The 22,050-nt window shown below is 44.1% G+C and overlaps 1 protein-coding gene across 2 annotated transcripts in view; it reads left to right on the top strand.

The window, feature by feature from the left end:
- The window catches only part of LOC126284024 (fatty acyl-CoA reductase 1-like), a 244,364-nt gene that overhangs the window by 54,490 nt on the left and 167,824 nt on the right, over positions 1–22,050 (top strand). Inside the window, exon 2 of one of the 2 annotated variants that reach the window (XM_049982575.1) lies at positions 20,604–20,703. The exons of the other annotated variant lie outside the window; for it this stretch is intronic. The gene's annotated coding sequence lies outside the window, so the exon portion shown is untranslated. The remainder of the gene's footprint in view (positions 1–20,603; positions 20,704–22,050) is intronic. 2 annotated transcript variants of the gene reach the window in all.

Here is a 22,050-nt window from a genome sequence, read left to right as displayed (position 1 = left end):
CACTATGGGACTTAACATCTATGGTCATCAGTCCCCTAGAACTTAGAACTACTTAAACATAACTAACCTAAGGACATCACACACATCCATGCCCGAGGCAGGATTCGAACCTGCGACCGTAGCAGTCGCGCGGTTCCGGACTGAGCGCCTGAACCGCTAGACCACCGCGGCCGGCCCCTTGTCTTTCTGCCAAGTTGTCGCTCCTGTTAATTTACCCACCAAGGAGTACGGTATGGACAAAAACTCAGCCACATACAATTGCTCTCCAACTTTCGCGTACGTTGTTTGTTGTCACTCTGAGTACATTTTTACTGGACTCCCGGATTCCTGGATCGCTTAGGACGCTCAGCCAACAGTTTAAGTTGCCTTGCACAGAGATCATACATTTTTACCTTGAAAATGACAAGAGTCTGATCTGCCGATATATTGCCAGTTGTCGAGGACGTTACTCGGGTATATTCCCGTAAGTTATTTGAACTTCTGATAGTCTAAGAGCAACTCAAGTTTGAAATGTTCCAACTAGTTCAAAGGTACGTAGCCGAGCGTACAGATGTTTTATTGTGATGCTTAACTCTGTTCATAATGGTCAAAATAATTTCCTTAGCTGATTCACCGTGTTTTTTCCACTGTTAAAGTGCTTTGTTTTAATCGTTTTTCTCAGTGTATTTTTTTGGTGACAATAAATTTGGGTGATAATATACTTGGGTTTAAAGTGAACCTCTAGCGAAGAAGATCGGCCACGTCATTTTCAATGGAGTCATGCGGTAAGCGAATACGAAAAAACAGGGTATTAGGATGAAACATTACTTTGAACAACTTACAAGGTGAAGCAGCTAAGACAGGCCACTCCAACCACATCAAGAATGAATAAATATGTCGAGGTGCGTTTTTCGCTGTAGTTGACAATGTGGCGAATTTTTTGACGATCGCAAGTAATGTTTATCGTTTAGGGTCGCCTAATTACGACGTCGAATATATTTAATGGACATATATACTTTTTGTGACATTTGAAAGGAGCTTCTAAGAAAACTATAGCGAGATAACATGTTGGAACTTGATGAAATAGTATCAAAGTGATAGCGACCTAACCAATGCCCCGCAGTCAGGTGAAGACGTTGCACAAACACCTGCCCTATAATACCAAATGTAAGCAAACATTTAACTATGTATGCTTCTTGTGTTTATCCATCCTCTTGCAGCCCATCAATCCGTGTTCTGCTGATGTAGCAATCAAGAACTTGCTCATAAAGCTAATGAAACATTCGCAGTGTATATGACAGTCGAAAAAGTGATTATCTTTTCTGCCGAATATCGCCAAACTGTAAAGCAGGGAAGCTGTTATTTGCTGAAGAGTATCCAGATCGTGCCAAGCACTCATGATCTGTCTTTGTAAATATTATTATAAAAGAGTTCTAGAAACTGTAAGTGTGGAGAATATAATGCGCCAAGGAAAGAGAGGAGCACCTGATGAAAGAAATGAAGTTAACGTTTTAACAGCAATAACACACAGTGCAAATGTTACTAACAGTCATCTGAGCAGCACGAGAAGGAACAATGTACGAGTCTTCTACGAACACTACATTTAATCGCATTTCGTCCTCGTCACGTTTTTCTGCACCTAGAATTTCGCAGTGATGACTTCTAAAATTGGTTACGTTTCTCGGAATTTTATCTACGAAAAGTTCAGACTGACGCGGCGAATCAATGCAAAAAAATTTTTAAGGAAGAAGCATTATTTGCAAATCATGGGTAAGTCAAACTTCGCGATGTGTACTAATCGTCTGTTGAAAATCCACGTGATTCTTGGTCTTTCAATGTTTGATACGTGTTTTTCAAGACCCCGTCATTGATCCCTGTTACACTGATGGACATCTAAATAAACTCAAGTATCTCGAGTTCCTAAGATAAGCTGCTGCCGCAATTACCGGAAAACGTCTCACTGGACGTAAGGCGATCAGAGTGGTTCCAACATCACGGATATCCCTCTTATTCCATATATGTAGTGACACCTACAGCTACATCAATACTCCGCAAGCCAGGTGACTGTGTGTGTGAAGGAGGGTTCTTCTGGTGCCACTAGCTGAACCCCTTCCCTCTTCCACTCGCCAATGGCAAGCCTCTGTATTAGCTATAATTTCTGGAATTTTCTCAACGTGGTCATTTCGCGAGATGTATGTGGGAGGAAGTCCGACTCTTTCCGGAAAGTACTCTCTCGAAACTTCTCAGTACATATTTTGCAGCATCCGCCTCGGGAGTTTGTTGAGCATTTCTGTAACTCTCTCACGAACCTAACGATTTCGTGACGAAACGCGCCGCTCTTCGTTGGATCTCGTCCGTCTGTTCTATCGGTTCTACCTGGTAAGGTTCCCAGACTGATGAACAATAGTCAAGAATCGGTCGAACAAGCGACTCGTAACCTACTTCTTCCGCCGATGAGCAGCATTTTCTTAAGATTATTTCTATGAATCTCAGTCTGGGAACTGCTTTCCTACTATTTGTTTCATTACGTAATTTTACCTAAGATAGGTCTGTATGGTTACTCTTAGACATTTTGTGGTTGTATACTGTTTCCAGCAATTTGACATCAATAGTGTTCTTGTACAGTAGTGGGTTTTTTCCTGTGTATGCGCAATATGTTACGTTTGTTTACGTTCAGGGTCAACTGCCAGAACGTGCACTATGCATCGATCAGCCGTAGCATCTACGAGTGATCATAAAGAGCTTCCGACGTTTCATACTACGTCGTTTATATACACTGTAAACAGTAACGGTCCTACCACAGTTCCTCCGAGTGCTCCGGAAATTACCTTTACATCTGTGCATTTTGTACGTTAAGATCGACGTGTTGAGTTCTATCTCCAAGGAACTCTTGCACTCCGTCTTCAGGCAACAAGTGGCCCATCGGTACCATCCGACCGCCGTGTCATCCTCAGATGAGGATGCGGATAGGAGGGGCGTGTGGTCAGCACACCGCTCTCCCGGTCGTTATGATGGTTTTCTTTGACCGGAGCCGCTACTATTCGGTCGAGTAGCTCCTCAATTGGCATCACGAGGCTGAGTGCACCCCGAAAAATGGCAACAACCACGTCCGACAGCGCTTAACTTCTGTGATCTGACGAGAACCGGTGCATCCACTGCGGCAAGGCCAAATCTAGGCAGATACTAGCTGAGCTCGAATTTTTTTTCACTAAACTGCAACTTGGGATTGTGTTAAATGTCTTCCTGAAGTCAAGGAACATGGCATCAACCTGAGTGCCTCTGTGAACAGCGTTAAGAATCTCACGAAGGAACAGAGCGAAATGAATTTCGCAAGATCTCTTTTTACGGACTCTATGTAGATTTTTACTGTCGAGATTTTAGTTCTCCAAAAACGTCGTAATTCTTGAGCACAAAACATATTTCATAATTCTACAACAGACTGACGTCAACGAAATAGGCCTCCGTCGTAAAATCTTTCTTGAAAACAGAAATGACCTGCGCTTTCTTCCTGTCGCTTGGTACCCTTCGTTGTTCCAGTGAACAGTGATACACTAGTGCTGGAAGGGAAGCGAATTCTTTCGCATAACCTTGGTAGAAACTTATAGGTATCTCATCTGGTCCCGATGCCTCACCACTACTAAGCGATTGTAGATGCTTTACTACTCCGCGTTAGGTCATCTCAGAACATGCTAGTTCGTCGTTCGTACGGTGACTGAAAGGAGGTACAGTGTAATCATCTAGAGTGGTGAAACAATTTTAGAACATCGAATTCATTATTTCGCCCTTCTCCCTGTTATCTTCCGTTTTGGTACCACTGTGGTCGCTGAGTAACTGGATAGACGATTTCGAACCGCGTAATGTTTTTAAGTATGATCTAAACTTATTGGTTCCGCCGTTCTTTTCCACTTCAGAATGGACTATACCATCACTCCAGAAGTTTATCACAGGTGGGAACGAAGCTTCAAAGTTCTGCGATTAACATGGAAACAAAAGAAGCAGAACGTATTAAATGATATACAAGGACAAATACCGGTGAAGTAAAAGTTTTTGATCGCCCTCAATTCGTCATTGGGTTGCTGGTAGTAGTCATATTGACATCTTCACTACCACGTCTTTGGTAAGATACATCACTCACCCATTACTGTCAGTTGACAAAATGAAAGCTAAGCCTGTGCCTGGACTTCCCCTACAACTGGCAAACGAAAACACCAAATAAAAGAGTAGCAAAGAAGTGAAATAGTCTCTCAGAAAGCAAGAGACGGTAAATCGTGGAAGAGAAGCGCAGAATGAAGCGTGCCGACGCATTCGTTTCACAAGCGCCGCTATGCGATTATGAAAATGGCGCTAAGGCTTTTAGGTTTCAGGGCCGCCTGATTGACGCAATTTGACGAGAGCCGTCATTTAGCGGGCGCCCAGTACTCGTCGGCTACTCTCTCAGCACGCCGTTTCTCAAGAGCCGGCCGCAGCCTGCTCGTACGCTAAGAGACGCGAGTGTGTAACGCAGAGAGGAAAGTGTATCATTAGTCACTGCCAGTGTTGATGGTGCATCACCAAGGAGAAAGCTCCGCTGCCGTTTCTACCGTTTGGCTAGTCAGCAGTCTCGTATGCCATCACCAGGTTCCCCGCTCCCCACGATATACAAACTTTTCCGAACATTTATTGTAAAAATTAAGCTAGCAAAAAAAAAAAAATAAACAGCAACACCACGAAGGAGTGTGGTCAGTGGCACCTGGATATAATAGATGGTACAGTCACATTTACGTGACCGCCGCCTATGTTCGACGTCATCGTACAATAACGGCTCACAATCGGCACTTGGGAATACTGGCAGTGGAGGACAAATAAAGAGAGTCGGAGGGACGCGGCAAACAGTGCATTCGTTGTCAAGATGTGGAACGGGACGACTTATCTGACCTCAAAATGGAAATGATCGTTGAAAGCGGCTAAGTTTGTATACTGTTCGTGTGCCACCTGCGCATGGCAAAATGTCTGTATCCAAAACCGGTGCCGAGGAATTGCGGTGCGTCACGGGCCACAGATGACAGGAATGAATGATGGCTGCGGAGATGTGTAAAGGCGAATAGACTTGGAACGGTTGCACAGCTGACTGCGCTGATGAACCAAGGGGCTACCAACAGTGCCTTTTCACCGACCATTCACTGAACCTACAAGCGTACAAACTTACCGTCATTTGACCACCGCACATGAGCCCCGTATGGATGACATAATAATAAGCGTCCCTGGCGAGAAATAAAAAAAAAAAAACTGAAAAGAAGTAAGTCGCCAAATCCGGATGGAATCCCAGTTAGGTTTTACAAAGAGTATTCCACGTCATTCACCCATTACTCAGTTTGCATTTATCGCGAATTTTTCATGCAACGAAAAGTTCCAAGGAACTGGAGAAAAGCGCAGGTGATTCCTTTATATAAGAAGGGTAAAAGACCGAACCTGCAGAATTACAGACCAATATCCTTAACGTAGAATTGACGATATTTTCTGAATAGCAAATTTTGACTAGGAGCGATGTTTATGCCTATCATCTTTTAATGTTGTCCACCTGATGATGCGGCTTAAAGCCGCGAAACAGGCCGTGTTAGAAGTTACGATTTCCCCCTCCTTCCCACCTTTCAGTTTTAGTGTTTTATGTGCGATGTACAGCGTGATTCCGTAAAGATGTTACAAACTTTCAGGGATGATGGAGAAGGGTAAATGTATCAGTCTGGGATATGGGAGCGGCCCAGAAATGACCGAGTCGGAAGTTATTAGCAAAAATCTTCCTAATACCTCTGACAGCGGAATACACGTACCGATGCTATTGTTACTACGATTTTAGGATAGGCAACTTTCAGAGGCGACAGTATGGACGAAAACAAGTAAACATGTCTAGTAAACAAGGGCTCTAAAGTGGATACGCACTTTAAGAGCTACAAGTGCTTTTTCATTTTCGGTGCTGTGAAACACATCTCTTGCACTGCAAATTGTTTGGTTTCCGTTTTGTTCGGAGGAGACAGTATGGACTAAAACAAGGAAAAAAATTCCAGCAAATGAGGCCTTTAAAATACATAACTTTAGGAGTATGAGCACTAGTTCATTCTCGCTATTGTGAAGCACATCTCTTCTCCTAAACAAGTGCCCACAGCCCTTATGGTATGCACGACCCAAGTTTGCTTTACAATTTTTGCTTGTTTTGGTCCATACTACCACCTCTGAAAGTTGCCTACTCTGCAGTCTTAGCAAGAACAGTACCGGTTTATGTTTTCCACAGTCAGAGATATCACAACGATTCTCGATATAACTTTTGACTCGGTTGTTTATGTGCCAGGATTCCCTGCATCAAATTTGTACATTTATTCTTCTCGATCGTTACTGAAGCTTTGTAATATCATCACGGAATCATCCTGTATGTATACAAGATTCATCAAAATGCTCTTCAGCAATGAAATACAAATGAATAATACATGCTATTTGAGTTTTTTTCCTTTTTTAATTTGACTGTCGGAACATGCCTATATAGCCATCTCAACATTGGAAATGTTGTACTGCAATTTGTTGTGTACATTAGTTTAAGTCGTACCCTGTTACGAAGTTACGTAGTCTTAATAAAGTACAGAGTCCGACATAAAACAAATTTTACGTCCACAGTATCCCGAAACGAATAGACAAGACGAAAATGTAACACAGGATATGTAGAGGTAGAATGCTATGAAAATCCAACTCGTAAAAGAAATGATAGATCGCTGTTGGTAGACATTTGAGATATTACAATGGATTCATTTTAATGAGTATGTATCTAAATTAAAAATAAAATGTCCTTTCGTATATCCTATAAGAACTTTTTCGAAATCTGGGGATAGAGATTTGAATATTTGTGCAGGTCTGTAAGTACCATCTAGAGAAAACATGAGAACAATATACAAGAACCGGATTTGGATATTATAGATGCACCAGTATTCCCGCATGCACGTAGGAGGTGCATAGTGACATACACTTATAGTACTTAAAGGCTCAGCGTCCCATATCGTATTGACTAGCACGCGGGAATATAGTCCGTTAGGTGTGCTTTGGTCTTCCCCAGGACGTCTTATTATCAAGAGCATTAGATTAGCAGCGCAGGGAGCTACATTGAGATGTTGGCATTGTTGACGAACTCTTACCTCCCGTATCGGTGGATCCTAACACGGTTTTGGGGCTACTTGGAAACTAATGACTTCCGAGGACATTGTAGGAATATATTGTTCAAATGGCTCTGAGCACTAAGGGACTTAACTTCTGAGGTCGTCAGTCCCCTAGAACGTAGAACTACTTAAGCCTAACTAACCTAAGGACATCACGCACATCCATGGGCGAGGCAGGATTCGAACCTGCGACCACAGCGGTCGCGCGGTTCCAGACTGTAGCGCCTAGAACCGCTCGGCCACTCCGACCGGCTAGGAATATATGGTTTGGCTCTCCTTCCTCTTTGCGAAACACTTAGAGAGAGAGGCGTGTAGGTTGATCCGACAGAGGTGTTTATTGAACTTGCAGTTACAGCTGTGCTGTAGCTGCCGTGAAGCTCCTCGATGCTTGTGTCTTATTATAACATGGTGCTCCTGGAATCGTGGACTGAATTAGTGTCTAGTAACAGTCTTAAATTTTAGGTGTTGCCGACCATTCTTCTTGACAGTCCAATGACAGAGTTTTGAGCTTAGCTCACAGTTTTAGGTTTTGTGATGAAAAATTCGTTAAATATGGGGAAATGGGTTTAACTGTGGCGCGGGCGTGAACATTACGCCACGTTACAAGTCAGCCTATAACCACAACCTTTATTTGGCATTAACATTCGTTGGGCTCGCCAACACTCAACAAAATTATCACCTTTCAACCTAACCTAGAGGTCGGGCTCCACTACAGTTTAAGTCTGTCCCGAAAGGAGGGGAGGGAAGGGGGGGGTGTCTGACGTCACACTCCAGCCAACAGCCAAGGCCATCTGTGCAACAGGTACCCCTACCCCCTCTTTCATCGTTCCTATCCTCTGCCCGCAAGGAGGGGGGGGGGGGGGGAAGGGGGGGTGTCTGTCGTCACACTCCAGCCAAAACCCAAGGCCATCTGTGCAACAGGTACCCCTACCCCCTCTTTCATCGTTCCTATCCTCTGCCCGCAAGGAGGGGGGGGAAGGAGGGGGTGTCTGTCGTCACACTCCAGCCAACAGCCAAGGCCACCTGTGCAACAGGTACCCCTACCCCCTCTTTCATCGTTCCTATCCTCTGCCCGCAAGGAGGGGGGGAAGGGGGGGAAGGGGGGGTGTCTGACGTCACACTCCAGCCAACAGCCAAGGCCATCTGTGCAACAGGTTCCCCTACCCCCTCTTTCATCGTTCCTATCCTCTGCCACGGTATCGTCAGGCAGCAATCTCTCCAATGTGCCGTAATGACGCACAAACATCACTACACTCGTGTATTCACTCCGTAAATCTTTTATGTCCCCCGTTCCTGCTGCCCCTCACTCTGTTTCCAGAAGGTCGAACAGTATCTGCGAAAAATTTGAAAATCTTTCATATCCTCACCTCTGGTGCAGTAATTTTCCACCCTTATTTGAATCAACGGTTGTTGGGTTTTCGCCGGCCGCGGTGGTCTCGCGGTTCTAGGCGCGCAGTCCGGAACTGTACGACTGCTACGGTCGCAGGTTCGAATCCTGCCTCGGGCATGGATGTGTGTGATGTCCTTAGGTTAGTTAGGTTTAAGTAGTTCTATGTTCTAGGGGACTGATGACCACAGCAGTTGAGTCCCATAGTGCTCAGAGCCATTTGAACCATTTGAACCATTTGTTGGGTTTTCCTTGTGATTTTCACATTCCTGCCAGAAATTGAACACGATTTCAGGCGCTGCTTTTCAGTTCATTTGCCCTTCTAAATGATAATGGATTACCTTTGTTCTGGTTTACGGCACTGCTTACGATTCGCAAAAGCACATGTGCGAGTTTACTATGATATTCTGTCTAGGTCTTCACTGGATCACGAAGTTTTTAATTTTTGCGAGCTTCCTACTTACCCCAGTGCTCTTTCAACCTGGCGCTATGGGCGCTGTTGAAATGCAACTCTAGTTCCCAGACGCAATTTCACTGCTGTTAGTGACTGGACAGAATCTGATGCTCTAATCAGTATTCGGTTCTGATCACTGCCGTTAATGTCGTTGTCGTCGAGTTTTAGTCATTGAAGTCCTTTGTTAACTAGTCTTGTCCACTTGACGTAGGTGTCTCTAGAAACAGTGGTGAAAATGCTTGAAGTGAGTGTCCACTAGTCCACCGCGTCTCCAAAACCGCAGAAGATTTCATGGCTGTTATAATGCGCTTTACATGCAAGTGAGCTCCTAGTTTCTGAAGCTATATTCACCATTTTCTTTGATAGAGCTCACGATTTTTCTCGAATTCTTTCCATATTTTACTTCGAGGTTCTCGAGTTGTCCTTTTTGACAATGCGGCCTAAAGTAAAGGTCACGGCATGGTGTTGTAATGTCAGAATTTTAAATTTAGGTTCAAATGGTTCAAATGGCTCTGAGCACTATGGGACTTAACATCTGAGGTCATTAGTCCCCTAGGCTTAGAAATACTTAAAGCTAACTAACCTAAAGACATCACACACATCCATGCCCGAGGTAGGATTTTAACCTGCGACCGTAGCAGCAGCGCAGTTCCGGACTGAAGCGCCTAGAACAGCTCGGCCAGCCAAAATGTAGGGAAACGGACTTGGATTTGTTAATATTCTTACGTAGGTGGTAGGCTTTCTCCACTTTGGTGTAGCTATTGATCGAGTTTATCCGTTGTCTGAGGTATTTGAAACACTTACCTCTTATGCTTCAATGTGTCACTGAAGGAGGATATTGCCAGGTGAATCAACAAGCAAATAGTTTGATGCTTAGCTCATGTCCTCCTGATGCCCAAAAAGGTAGGTACTGCTATACAGCAAGCGATACAACATGTATAGGGGATTTCGCAAATCACTATAGGTATACTTTTTCAGGAAAACTCAATACGCTTCTTCGTGTACTCGTAGATAGTTACAAATGTGCTTATTCTAACAAATAAATTTAATTACAAGTATTAAGCAGTCAAATGACATGAAATTCATTGAAACTTCACGCAGATACACGTGATTTTTTTACATATATTATCCCTCGAATGTCATAGAAATGAAATTATATGACCAGTGATGACAAAGATATACATTAAAAAGTATGTGTGAGCAGGAGTCGAACCGTTGTCTCACACATGTTAGTTTTCGTACATCTAAGGCTAACCACTTGATCATCACGGACCCTAACATCCGGCATCAATGGGCAGATACATCAGTTTCATAATAGACTCTTAAAATTTCTCTTGCTAGTTTCTCAGAATTGCCAGAGTAGTGCACCTTTCTACTTGCACATTATGTTGTTTTAATGACCTACGATAGGTATACAAAGTTTCAGGTAAATCTATGATCCCAAAGCAGTACTCTTGCCTTCTCGGATAGATCTCGTGGCTTCCCCGTTCTACGCATGAATAGCGCGCTCACTGATACTACACTACTGGCCATTAAAATTGCTTCACCACGAAGATGACGTGTTAGAGACGCGAAATTTAACCGACAGGAAGAAGATGCTGTGATATGCAAATGATTCGCTTTTCAGAGCATTCACACAAGGTTGGCGCCAGTGGCGACACCTACAACGTGCTGACATGAGGAAAGTTTCGAACAGATTGATTTCTCATACACAAACATCAGTTGACCAGCGTTGCCTGGTGAAACGTTGTTGTGATGCCTCGTGTAAGGAGGAGAAATGGGTACCATCACGTTTCCGACTTTGATAAAGGTCGGATTGTAGCCTAACACGATTGCGGTTTATCGTATCGCAACATTGCTGCTCGCGTTGGTCGAGATTCAATGATTGTTAGCAGAATATGGAATCGGTGGGTTCAGGAAAGTAATACGCAACGCCGTGCTGGAATCCCAACGGCCTCGTATCACTAGCAGTCGAGATGACAGGCATCTTATCCACATGGCTGTAACGGATCGTGCAGCCACGTCTCGATCCCTGAGTCAACAGATTGGGACATTTGCAAGACAACAACCATCTGCACGAACAGATCGACAACGTTTGCAACAGCATGGACTATCAGCTCGGAGACCACGGCTGCAGTTACCCTTGACTCTGCATCACAGACAGGAGCGCCTGCGATAGAGTACTCAACGACGAACCTGGGTGCACGAATGGCAAAACGTCTTTTTTTCGGATGAACCCAGTTTCCGTTTACAGCATCGTGATGGTCGTATCCGTGTTTGGCGACATCGCGGTGGACGCACATTGGAAGCGTGTATTCGTCAGCGCCACACTGGCGTATCACCCGGCTTGATGGTTTGAGATGCCATTGGTTACACGTCTCAGTCACCTCTTGTTCGCATTGAGGCACTTTGAACAGTGGACGTTACATTTAAGATATGTTACGACCCGTGGCTCTATCCATTCGATCCCTGTGAAACCCTACATTTCAGCAGGATAGTGCACGACCGCATGTTGCAGGTCCTGTACGGGCCTTTCTGGATACAGGAAATGTTCGACTGCTGCCCTGGCCAGCACATTCTCCAGATCTCTCACCAATTGAAAACGTCTGGTCAATGGTGGCTGAGCAACTGGCTCGTCACAATACGCCAGTCACTGAACTGTGGTATCGTGTTGAAGCTGCATGGGCAGCTGTACTTGTACACGCCATCCAAGCTCTGTTTAACTCAATGCCCAGACGTATCGAGGCCGTTATTACGACCAGAGGTGGCTGTTCTGGGTACTGATTTCTCAGGATCTATGCAACCAAATTGCTTGAAAATGTAATCACATGTCAGTTCTAGTATAATACATTTGTCCAATGAATACTCGTTTATCATCTGGATTTCTTCTTGGTGTGGCAATTTTAATGGCCAGTAGTGTACATGCACCGTGCAGGTATCCGACTAGCAAGTGACGCTGCTCTCGCCTGGACGGGTTTATAAAGATATAGGTCGGTGGTCACAATGTTCTGGCTGATCAGTGTATACTAGTTTATATGGAGGAGCGAAGTTTTTAAGATTTCTTTGCAAACATTGTACCCTCCTCTTATGTGAGGGTAGACGGAGACTAATGGGCTTGCACGCAAAATACGCGTCACTACTCGTCAACAGAATTAGGCGTGTAATAGAAAAGAGACCACAATCGCCAACTGCTCTACTGTTTTCTAAATACTGCACGACATCACAACTAACGCCGGTAAATAATGAGAATACACTAGACTCATTAAATTTCACCTGAAATTATCATCTCTCTTTGGAGTACATACCAATGAACGTCCTAAAAGAAGGAAAAGTTCCCAAAAAGTACACCGCTCTCGAAGGAACCCCAGTTTCTAATAAATGAGAACTAAGATTACCTCAGCACAACTGGAAAATCTTATGGAAAATTTGGCGATGAAAATACCAGAAGGCGCCAGACTGACATGGTACAAAATGGTAAACCGGACAATAATGCCCAACTCCAAACTTTAATCCATCCAGTTAAAACCTTCGGCCGAAATTATAATATGTAGGACTTAATTGAACATTGTTTTGCGCGCTCAAAATTTGTGTTGGTATTGAACACAGTAAGCGACATAATTCGACTGATCAATAGAACGGATATACGCAATATTCAGGCCCCTATCGACATGGTATCCGAATGGAAAGTTTCCCACAGGAAAACGACACGCAACAACATGGATCATGGGACGCATAATTCATACAATTTTCTGGACAACCTACAGTATCAGGCTTATTTGTGGGATGAACACGAGAAAATAACTCGTCACCCAGAATATTATACATACCAGAATATTTTCAAGATACCAATAAGTAAAGCTTATGATAATATTTCTGATACAAAACCTTACGTAAAAAAATCCTGTAATGTGGATTTAATGTAATTGTCGCCTAATAAATAACTCAATGGACAATTTCTTACAGATTTCCATATTGAAGATTGAAACGTGAATGTGTTGTAGAGTACATAATTATTAATAAAATAAGTATATTTCTGTGATTCTCTGTTATGTGATGTCGTTATGTGAAAATATTAAATGCTAAAGAAATATTATGAAAAAAGAAAAAAAAGCATTTCTGATGTTTCTGATGAACTCTGTGTTGTTGATGGCGATCTTTTGACTAACTTTACCTCCTAAGTTGTTGGTGGAGGAGAGTTGATACAGTACGTAGCTTCTCCTTCAGTGCTAAAACTGTACGAGTTTATATTTATATGTTATAGTTTGCAGATAGAAAAACTGTTCGAACAGTCAGTGTTAGTGGTAATTTGAGTAATTATTTTACTGCTATTACTGTTAAGTTTGTTGATAAAAAAAACTGGTTCAAATGGCTCTGAGCACTATGGGACTTAACTTCTGACGTCATCAGTCCTCAAGAACTTAGAACAACTTAAACCTAACTAACCTAAGGACAGCACACACATCCATGCCCGAGGCAGGATTCGAACCTGCAACCTTATCGGTCGCGCGGTTCCAGACTGTAGCTCCTAGAAACGCTCGGCCACCCCGGCCGGCCTTTGTTGCTCATAGTTTTCCTATGAGCATACATACACTGGTGTTCACATTGACGCTATATGATTCATTGCGTTCTCCCAACATTCCACAAGAGGCGAAACTGGGAAGGAGGATAATCTGAAAGTGAGAATTTCGATCCAAAAGTGAAAGTGATGGCACGGATACGCGGACAGGGTCAAATTTCTCGACCTGGTACGCAGATGTAATTGATAATATAGGAAATTTTATTTTTATCGTGTTGGTACACGTTGCGGAATATCGTATATCAACTGTCGACTTGATCGATGGGATAGCTTAGTTGACGAAGACCTTTCATTCAAATAGGTGGACTGGAAAATCGCTCTGTCATTAAATGTTTGATTTTCCACTGTTTATCACCGACGAAAATATGCTCAAAGTACGTGAAACTTCATAAAGCGTCTTCCCCTCACTTAAGAAATGTGTGGCTGGTCTCGACCGTGTAGGACTTCTCTTCAAGATGATGCGTGTCAGGGACGCCCCAAAACTACAAATGCACACTCATAGATAGAAATAACAGTGTGATATTGGATGATTAAAGTTGTTTGTAGCAGCCAACGTCATAGACGTATGAGAAGAAACGACCGAACATTCTTCCTTGAACAACAATGAAATCTATTTCGTACAGTTTTAGACATGTACTGTTTTCAGTCACAAGTGTACTTGGAATGATCTCTAGTAAGGGACGTGGGGTCTCAAAAACGATCGAGAAAACTGCGACCCTACTGAAGTCGAACTTACTTTCACATACAACAAAAATTGGTTCATATGAAATTGGAACTTAGTCCGGGAAAAACAGTAAAATTCTCGGGAAATCTTTTGGTGGCGCAAAGTCGTCATCCCTATGCCAACTGGTTCCGTAGTCGTTTGTTTCTATCTCGTATCTTAGTGAGCCCGCTGACACGCACTCGTTAGCGCCAGTGCCCTGTCCCTGTGTGGAGGGCTGGCATACAGTGCGATAAAGGCAATTCGCAGCTGTAAAGTACTTTCGCTAGTGCGTCCCCTACTTTCCCCAGAGGAACGCGTGTGGCGACCTCGCTACGAGGGCGAAAGCGCGGGATTCCGGCAGCACGCACCACGTCTCAGAGATAAGAATTTGCATTCCGCCTCTCCACGCAAATACTGCTGAGCGAGTTGTTGACATACGCAAGATACCGAAACCTAGACTTCCTTCCGCTTCGAATCTCGACGAATCTCTGCTGCCCGCAAAAAAAAGAAGCACCCAAAGGGGGAGAGGAAACGTAATGACACTTCACGGGCTGATGTTATTTCAGTGATTACAAACTCGAGTAAAATTCACAAAGAACTTGGCAGTATGAGCCAGTTCAGCACTATAACGTTACATCTCCTCTGGCTAGGATGAATGCAGTGACCGGATTGGAATGCGGACCGTAAACCCTCTGTACCTTCTCCCCAGGCAACGTAGTCCAAAATTGCTGAATGTAATCCTTGATACGCTTCTCACTGTGACGGAGTTGACATCCAATCTGGTCAGAGGAATGTTTTATCGGGAACAGACAGGGAAATATTGTTGGTCAAAGAAGTTCTCAACATCACGCAGAGCGTGACGGCACCACGATACTATCAAGGAAATCATGAGGCCGCAGGATGTCCGTGATGGATCGTTTTGCCGTCAACCGTTTCCTCTCAATCGCTATCAGCCGTACACGATGGCTTCCCACTCCGTGAAGCCAGAAGTAGCACCGCTGTGCCTCTCCAAAAGTTGGAGGAATAGGAACTGTTACGAAGCCAACACGTCAAAAAAGATCATTCTGAATAGTGCATAATCATGATTCATCGCTGAATACAATGCAACTCATGCAGCCGGCCGGTGTGGCCGTGCGGTTCTAGGCGCTTCAGTCTGGAACCTTGTGACCACTACGGTCGCAGGTTCGAATTCTGCCTCGGGCGTGGATGTGTGTAATGTCCTTAGGTTAGTTAGGTTTAAGTAGTTCTAAGTTCTAGGGGACTGATGACCACAGATGTTATCTCCCATAGTGTTCAGAGCCATTTTTGAACCAACTCATGCATCAGCAATCCATACTTTCTGGTCATGGCACTTCTCCAGACGCAACCATTTGTTTTTTGGTGTTTTATCGCAGATGTAAAGAAGGGCTACGTTGTGCTCTGTGCTCAGTACGGTTATCCTCCCTTGTGGTGTTCAGATGTGGACCAACTGAAAGCATGATGACGAATATGGCTGCCCTCACATTGCGATGCAGTCCAACACTGGGCGACTGTCACGGCCGAATGCCCCTAAATCTGAACACTGTACAATTCAACCAGCCGACCGAATGGAGATCTACAGTGAGGCCCCTTTAAAACTCTGGCAGTTTCTGATAACGCTGCCTCATACGTATACACGGCGTCTCCTTGGTCTTGACAGTGATCACTCAGCTCTTCATTCCTCTCTATACTGTACCAGTACTGGTAACAAAAGTAAGCACGAAAAACACTAATGTACCCTAATGGCCGTTCTACTTGTCACAGAATGTTGGAACTCTAATCATTAACATACCTGCCAATGCTGTGGATGGGGAAAAGATTAGTGTTTAACGTCCCGTCGACAACGAAGTCATTAGAGACGGAGCACAAGCTCGGATCAGCGCAGGATGGGGAAGGAAATCGGCCGTGTCTTTCAAAGCAACTATCCCAGCATTTGCCTGAAGCGATTAGGTAAATCGCGGAAAACCTAAATCAGGATGGCTGGACGCGGGTTTCGAACCGTCGTCTTCCAGAATACGAGTCCAGTGTGCTAATCACAGCGCCATTTCCCTCGGTGTGTGCACAGTTTCATTGACATCTGACCACGCTTTATTGATGTTTTACTTTCCTGTGATGCAGAGTACATATTTCCTCTCATTTCTGTCTCTTAAGTAGATTGTACGAGTGTGTGCTAGAAAGTAATACCTCCGAATTTTTCTATGTACACTCTGATAGCTTTTTTTAATAATATCAACTTCATTACCTTTCTACGTCTTTATTCTTCATGTCTGCCCATTTATTTCTGAACATAATCACCGTGGCAAAGAACACATTTCTCCCATCTAGAATATTCGTTGGCGGAGCCGTAACCTCTCCTCTGCTTGCAAGTCTTCGCCACTATTCAAACGGACTACCCAAAGGTGTTCTTCGAGATCTGGGAATATATGGAAGTCGGATGAGGCCGTGTCGGGATGACACTATGCGATCAAAAGTATCCGCACACCCCCAAAAACATTATTTGTCATATTAGGTGCATTTTGCTGCCACCTACTGCCAGGTACTCCATATCAGCGACCACAGTAGTCGTCAGACATCATGAGAGAGCAGAATGCGGCGCTCCGCAGAACTCACAGACTTCGAACGTGGTCAAGTGATTGGGTGTCACTTGTGTCATACGTCTGTACGCGAAATTTCCACACTCCTAAACATTCCTAGGTCTACTGTATCCGATGTGATAGTGAAGTGGAAACGTGGAGGGACACATAAAGCACAAAAACACACAGGCCGACCTCGTCTGTTGACTGACAGAGACCGCCGACAATTGAAGAGGGTAGTAATGTGTAATAGGCGGACGTCTATCCAGACCATCAAACAGGCATTCCAAACTGCATCAGGATCCACTGCAAGTCCTATGACAGATACGTGGGAGGTGAGAAAACTTAGATTTCATGGTCGAGGGGCTGCTCATGAGCCGTAAATGGCAAACGATGCCTCGCTTGGTGTAAGGAGCCCTAACATTGGACGATTGAACAGGGGGAAAAAGTTTGTGGAGTGATGAATCATCTCGGGGCAGGTAAAAATCCCTGACTCCGCCGGGAATCGAACCCGGGACCCCGTGGTCGGAAAGCGAGAACGCTAGTGCGAGATCATGAGCTGCGGACAAACACGTTTGTAACACGTTTAAATAATTTGCGCCATTCACATCAAAGCAAACGTTCTGACGTCATCGCTGCCCATATCATCACGTGAGGAGGGTTCCTTACTAATTTGATCGGACAACGAGAATTCTCTTTGGACCAATCGCAAATAGGTTTAGCACGTAAGCTGCGACAAATGGCATATTACTCTGAAAACATAACCTTGGCACGGTTCACTGCATTTGGAGATTCAGTTAACAAAGCGTGGCATGCTAAAACGCGCCCATTTACGAATGTCGATCGAAAAGCTCTCATATTAATATATTTTGTGATGTGAGCTCGCGTTATTGTCCTCGGCATATCGTTTTCTAAAACACGTTTACGTGACGATTTCGTAGGTAAGTTCCTATGGGACCAAACTTCTAAGGTCGTCGGTCCCTGGGATTACACACTATTTAATCTAACTTAAACTAACGTACGCTAAGGTCAACACACACATCCATGCCCGAGGAAGGACTCTAACCTCCGACAGGGGTACCAGAGCGAGCCATGACAAGGCGCCTTAGACTGCATGGCATTTCATAGGAGATTGTTCATTCGAAGCAGAGACTCCGGAACATGTTTCCTTCCTGTTGTGCCTTCTTTCTTCCATTCCGCGGCCTGCCTTTAGCACTGCCAAAAGCAAAAGCAGGTCTTTACCAATCCAGATGACTTTGGCTGTGGAGCCTTACTAAATCTTTCGTGGAATGCTCCCATAATCCGTCTCATTGTCCGTTCTGTGTTTTGTCGTTCCTCGGTAGCTATGACCGCTCGCATCTTCCAGCTCGACTATGGCTATGGTAGCAAAAACATGTAAGCATGAATTCCGACAATTGTTTCCAACGACTGATTAGAAGTAACATAGCTACCAATGCTGAATAATAACATTATATACTAAACTGGTGTTACGTTGGTAGGGGAATTCTTGCCCAGCCTGGACTCTTCACAAATTCTTACTCGTCGCTTCCGATGTTTACTTTAGGTGCAGTGGCCCACGAGAGAGTGAAAATGTGTAAATACAAGCGAACACTCTGGTATTTATATTAACACAATGAGAGATCCTTCTAAGGACATATAATGCTGAACGAAGCTTCTTGTATAATTCATCTACATTCGCATCTACGCTATAGTCACATGGCTGACCTCTCGTGTGTTAATGAGCTTGGAAAATTTAAGTGCTTTCCAACACAACTTGGACTGATTATTAAGATGCGTGTCCTTCCAGCTATATGAGCAATTTGTCGTGTCTGCAGTACATGATTTTCTTTTGTTGACAAACGTTTCAAAAGAAAACTCCACAATCTGGCTTTCGTTTTGCTGTTGGCGTAATCAATAAGCGTTCTACAGCGTTAACAAACGATATTACATCATCATATGTTTGGACAAGTCCTGCGAATGTACCTTGCTACGACAGTAACTGAAGATTCTGTCCATACTAATGTATTGTATGGGTAGTTTTTGGTATACCAAAGGGGAAGTGTAGCACAACTAACTATTTAAGGTCATCTACGACGACGGAAACTGGCAGTGCAGTCTACTTTCATATCATTGCGGACAATACTACTCGTGGGGTATCCGTGTTACCCTGAACGTCAGCTTATTTTAAGTTGATCACTTCGCACCATGCACGTGATTGTCAACAATATTACGCTCATACATGAGTCATACAAAACTGTAGAAGTTATAAACATAAACCAATAACTTAAATAGTCCAAAGTAACGAAAGACAGAAAGATCAAGTAGCTAAATATGGATCGCCTTACTATGTGCAGACATCTACATCTGCATCTAAATGACTCCTCTGCGGCTCACACGTAAGTGTTTATCACTGTCTTCACTGACCACGTTCACAATATTTTTTTATCATTTCAACTACAAGACGCTAAACATCCGTTCTTTTTTTTTTTTTTTAACATTCCACCCTCGATTAGGACGTGGAATAAATGAACACCTATCTTTCTACGCGTGGTAGGATGGTCATTTGTTCTTATGTAGGCGGGAGTCAACAAAGCATTTTGACATTTGGAAGGGAAAACTGATGGTTCTCATTTCGTGGAAATATCTTACCGCAACGGAAAACGTCTTTGTTACAGTTTTTGCCACTTCTATTCGATCATTACATCCGTGAAACTCTCTTCCCTATTTAGTGGTAACAGAAAACTAACTGTCCTCCTTTGAACTGGTGAGGATCCCATAAGGTGCAGCTATGCTCCAGACAAATACGGACAAGTGTACTGTAGGCCATAGGTTTCTTGCGTCTTCTATTTCTTTTTCTTTTCAAATAGCTCTTTGATTCGTCTGCTCGCCTCCTCCTCCTCACGCCTCCAACACTTCTCAATGGTTGTTCCATTCGTAGATATTTAATCGAAAAGGCCTCAGACTTTTTATTGTGCAGGATCAATTAGCTCTTTTCTCACTACGCAGAGATCTTGGCTAAATTGTTTCATAATGCCTTTTCATTTCCTCATGACCCTACTAGAATGTAAATGACAGCAACATTTCCAAACATTTTAGACGGATTATCTCCTAAATCGTTTAAATACACTAAGAACGGAAGAGGCACAGTGAGCCCTTCATGGAGAACGTCACTTTTCGCTAGGTCAGTTACTGCGACCTGTGATTCTTCTGACTGGAAACAGCTGAGACAGTATTTCACAGGCACACGATTTCATTAGATACGGCTTGTGACAAAACAGAAGCGTAAAGAGCGAAGCAACGGTTAATACCATGTCATGTTTCGGAATAAAGACTTCCTGCACTTTCAGTGCAAACGATACGACAGTGGTAGACACCGATTCGTTTCTTATGGACATCAGTCTACCGCTCTTAGTTTTTGTCCACCTCGAGAATATGTTACAGAATGCTCACGTTTCCTTATTCCATGGTGAAAAAAAAAAGAATGAAACCAGTCTCCCCAATACTGTGATCCTGCGTTTCTGCCTGTTTTCACTGAGCTCTGTGGCTGACCTTCGGCTACACTGAGTACGGTAATGGTAACTCCAACAAGTTGACACGGAAGTGCCCACCTTGTTTACTACCCGTTCGCTCACTTCCTGATACTAATCGCTTTCGGATGGGCTCGCTCCGCATTCTCCTGATACGGACGTCAAAAGCGGAGGGGCGCCGTATTCCGGGACTAATTTCTCCCGCTTGCAGGTGTGGACCGTGCATTGTGCCGCGTGGACATCTCTTCACTCAGAGACCGCCCTGGATGCTGAGCGCCTCGAACTCTGGCAGACCAACACTGTTTAGAAACGTGAGTACACACAGTTACTGTGATTCTACTACCTCTTCATCAAACTCTGCTAAAATACAGACCGTCACGCCGGTATTTGCAACCTTGACGATATTTGTTATATGGATGTTAGGCTGTAGCGTAGGAAATGTTTCTGTGTCTTTTAAACTTACATCTCCTAATGTTGGTGATATCACTAGCGGCTGTAGGGTCAGGTATTAGTTTTAAACTCATACGAGTTTATAGCATTTGTACATATGCACCCAATGATGTGGTCGTGAAATCGTGTCCATGGCCTAATGTTCGTACGAAATTCATCAAAAATTATAGACATTTGCACAACTTTAGTTTCACAGATTAAACAAACTGCAAAGGCAGATTGTAATTATGGGAAATTATGACGAAATAGAGAGCGGCGCGACTGCTAGCAAGCATGATACATCTAAAGCTGCACTCTGCAGACCAATGTGAAGTGCACGGCAGAGGGTATGTGTGTATTTATTAAACCTTGGAGCTATACACGACGGAGAGGCTTGACCCCACAGTAGCCCTTAGTGATTCACAACCCCCACAACAGGTCACAGCAGTCCACCCACTCCACCACCGCCCCACATCGAACCCAGTGGACCCCCCGGGACGTCTCATACCAGACGAATATAGCCCCAAATGTTGGCGTGACAGAATAATTATGTTGTACGCGTACGTGGAAACGGTGTTTGCGCAGCAATCGCAGACACAATGTAACTGAGACGGAAGAAGGGGAACCATCCCGCATTCGCCGAGGTAGGTGGAAAACGGCCTTAAAAACCATCCATAGGCTGCCCGGCACACCGGATCTCGACACTAGTCCACAGGGCCGGATTCGTATCGGGGACAGGCACGGCTTCCCGCTCGGGAAGCAGCCGGTAAGATCGCGCAGCTAGCTGGGCGGGCACGGCAGAGGGTACTTCTCAGTGTAGAAGTCCTTCCAATTCCATTCGAGCATAGAGTGCTGGAAGAATGATTGTTTAAATGCTTTTGTGTGCGCTGTTACTAGATATAATCTTGGCTTCGTTGTGGTTCAAATGGCTCTATGCACTATGGGACTTAATTTCTGAGGTCATCACTCCCCTAGACTTAGAACTACTTAAATCTAAGGACATCACACACATCCATGCCCGGGGCAGGATTCGAACCTGCGACCGTAGCAGCAGCGTGGTTCCGGACTGAAGCGCCTAAAACCACTCGGTCACAATGGCCGGCGCTTCGTTGTGCCAACGGGAGCAATACATACAGGATTGTACTGCATTTCTGCCAGGGACATCCAATAATTGAAGAGACAAATTGAAGGAGAAAAAAGAACTGTATTTTTACAAAATGTCACTTTAG

This window comes from Schistocerca gregaria, chromosome 8, assembly GCF_023897955.1.
Source record: "Schistocerca gregaria isolate iqSchGreg1 chromosome 8, iqSchGreg1.2, whole genome shotgun sequence".
Taxonomy (NCBI): Eukaryota; Metazoa; Arthropoda; class Insecta; order Orthoptera; family Acrididae; genus Schistocerca; species Schistocerca gregaria.
The sequence above is the reverse complement of the archived record's forward strand: the minus strand, read 5'-3'. Positions and strand labels throughout refer to the sequence as shown.